At 41.3% G+C, this 2,500-nt stretch overlaps 1 protein-coding gene across 2 annotated transcripts in view; it reads left to right on the forward strand.

The window, feature by feature from the left end:
• The window catches only part of LOC113827142 (carboxyl-terminal PDZ ligand of neuronal nitric oxide synthase protein-like), a 373,830-nt gene that overhangs the window by 174,575 nt on the left and 196,755 nt on the right, over window positions 1–2,500 (forward strand). The window lies entirely within an intron of this gene.

The following is a 2,500-nucleotide window of genomic DNA, read 5'->3' on the forward strand; positions in this document are numbered from 1 at the left end:
GAAGGCGATAAATTCGAGCGTACAGTTGTGAGTTACGTGTGGATATGTGGGATAATTTAGCGCCATTGAACGTGCGCATCTGTGAAACGGGAGTCGTTACCCGCAAATGGGTAACTGATAACCGTCGGCAGGTGGTGATAGGGGGAAGGAGGAGGGGAGGGGGGAAGGAGGGGGGGAGGGATAGGGGGATGGTGGTAAGGGAGAGAGAGAGAGAGAGGGGAGGTAGGGGGAGATGTAAGGGAAATGGGGGGTATTTAGGGAGATTGAGGGAGAGAGAGAGAGAGGGAGAGAGAGAGGGAGAGAGGGAGAGAGAGAGAGAGAGAGAGAGAGATTTGATTTGATTTGATTTGATTTGATAAGATTTATTTACAGAACAGAGAGAGAGAGAGAGAGTATAATGGAGGAAAGAGAAGTGGGTAGGTGGAAAGAATCGGCAGTATTTGTGGTTCAAGTGAGCTTTGTACTTGGACACCAGGTGAATGCCAGGGAAAGAGGAGAGCTCTCTAAGTTTCCATGGGATTTAGGTGAGTTTTATTAGAGGGAAAGGAGAGGAAACGCTGAGCTCGGATTACAGGTGAGCTCTGTGCTCAGCTAAACTCGGGTTGAAGGAGAGAAGTTCAGGCTGGACCGAACTGCAAAGAACTTTCGGAATATTGTTTGGTAACTTCAATGAAAGGGAGGTTTCGGAGGAGCTCTGAGCTCGGATGTTCAAGTGAATAAATATAGACAAAAGAGTTCTTGAATTCTAACATATACTATTACGAATTGTGACAAGTTAACAAGTCACAATTTATTAGGTATTGTGACAAGAGTTCTTGAATTCTAACATATACTATTACGAATTGTGACAAGTTAACAAGTCACAATTTATTAGGTATTGTGACAAGAGTTCTTGAATTCTAACATATACTATTACGAATTGTGACAAGTTAACAAGTCACAATTTATTAGGTATTGTGACAAGAGTTCTTGAATTCTAACATATACTATTATGAATTGTGACAAGTTAACAAGTCACAATTTATTAGGTATTGTGACAAGAGTTCTTGAATTCTGCCTTAAGGTGAATGCTATTATGAAATCCAGAGAAGCCATAGCACTAAACGAAAAAAAATGCCAGAAATATTTTTTCCTTCACTTAAGAAAGGCATTGTCGTCATATCACCATTAGATTCACTTTGCCCGGACTTTTTGTTTATTTTATTTTATTTTATTTTATTTATTTATTTATTTATTTATTTTTTATTATTATTATTTTTTAGCCAGCTTGTGTTCGTGAGCCTTCGGAGCTCCGGGACTGTCAGAGAGCCGGGGAGAGAGAGGCTGAGGGAGTTGTAAATCACTTTAAAGGGGAGCAGGTATCACGATGCACACCTGATAACGCCGGTCGGGTCGCCGCTTAATCAACAAATTTATCGCGATTTTGGGAGAGATGGAGGCCGGTGGAGAGGGGTGAGGTGGCGCGCGGTGTTGCCGGATCTTTTTTTTTTCCTGGTGGAGGTTTGGCAACGGGTATTTTGTGTGTGGGGGGGGGAGGTGTTTGTGTGTGTGTGGGACGGGGGGGTTTTGTGTGTGTGTGGGAGGGGGGGCTGTTTGTGTGTGTGGGAGGGGGGGTTGTTTATGTGTGTGGGAGGGGGGGTTGTGTGTGTGTGTGTGGTGGGGGGTGTTTGTGTGTGGATGTGTGTGTGTGTGTGTGTGTGTGTGTGTGTCCGTGTGTGTCCATGTGTCTTTGTGTGTGCGTGTGCGTGCATGAAGTATGTATGTGAATTTGTACCTTATGTCTGTGCGTGTGTGTGTGCTTGTACGCGATGCTAGCAATTCATTCGAATATATCTTGCGTGAGGGTGAGGGACTTCCTCTGGGGAGCTGTCGCAGCCGCCACGTCCTCCTTGACAAGGGATTGTTTAGATATCTGCAAAGGAGCGGGAAGCCATTTTCATGAAGCTATGTTTAAGATATTGATGATGAAGCGAGGCTGAGTGTAGGTCAAAATGATGATGATAGTGATGATGGTAATTGTGATGATAATTATAGCAATGATTGATGAAGCTAATGATGATTGTTATGGTAATGATTATAGTAAGGGTTATAATGGTGATGGTAGAGATAGTGATAGTAATGAATATGGTGGTTGTGTCAAAATTGCGTTCAGACTCATTAATTGTAAAGCCGAAGTAATTATGTTACGTCATTTTGATTGTCTATTAGTGCCGTTTGTATCAACAGTCTAATAAAAATAAAATACAAATAAAAAGGTCAGATGATCGATGTTTTCTTCATTTTCTGTCAGTATTTTAGGGGGATTTTTAGTTAAAGTATGGTTTAAATTCAAATTGAAAGATAGAAACTTGTGTGTTGAAGTTTTATCTGTATTTGCATATTCGGTTCGGGAAAAGGTTATGGAGGATTTTAAGTATTTTTTATTTGTTTGATATTACTTTTGTTATAGTTAGTAGTATCAGCAACAACAACAGTATCAGCAGCAGCAGTATAATTATTA

This window comes from Penaeus vannamei, chromosome 14, assembly GCF_042767895.1.
Source record: "Penaeus vannamei isolate JL-2024 chromosome 14, ASM4276789v1, whole genome shotgun sequence".
NCBI classification, from domain to species: Eukaryota; Metazoa; Arthropoda; class Malacostraca; order Decapoda; family Penaeidae; genus Penaeus; species Penaeus vannamei.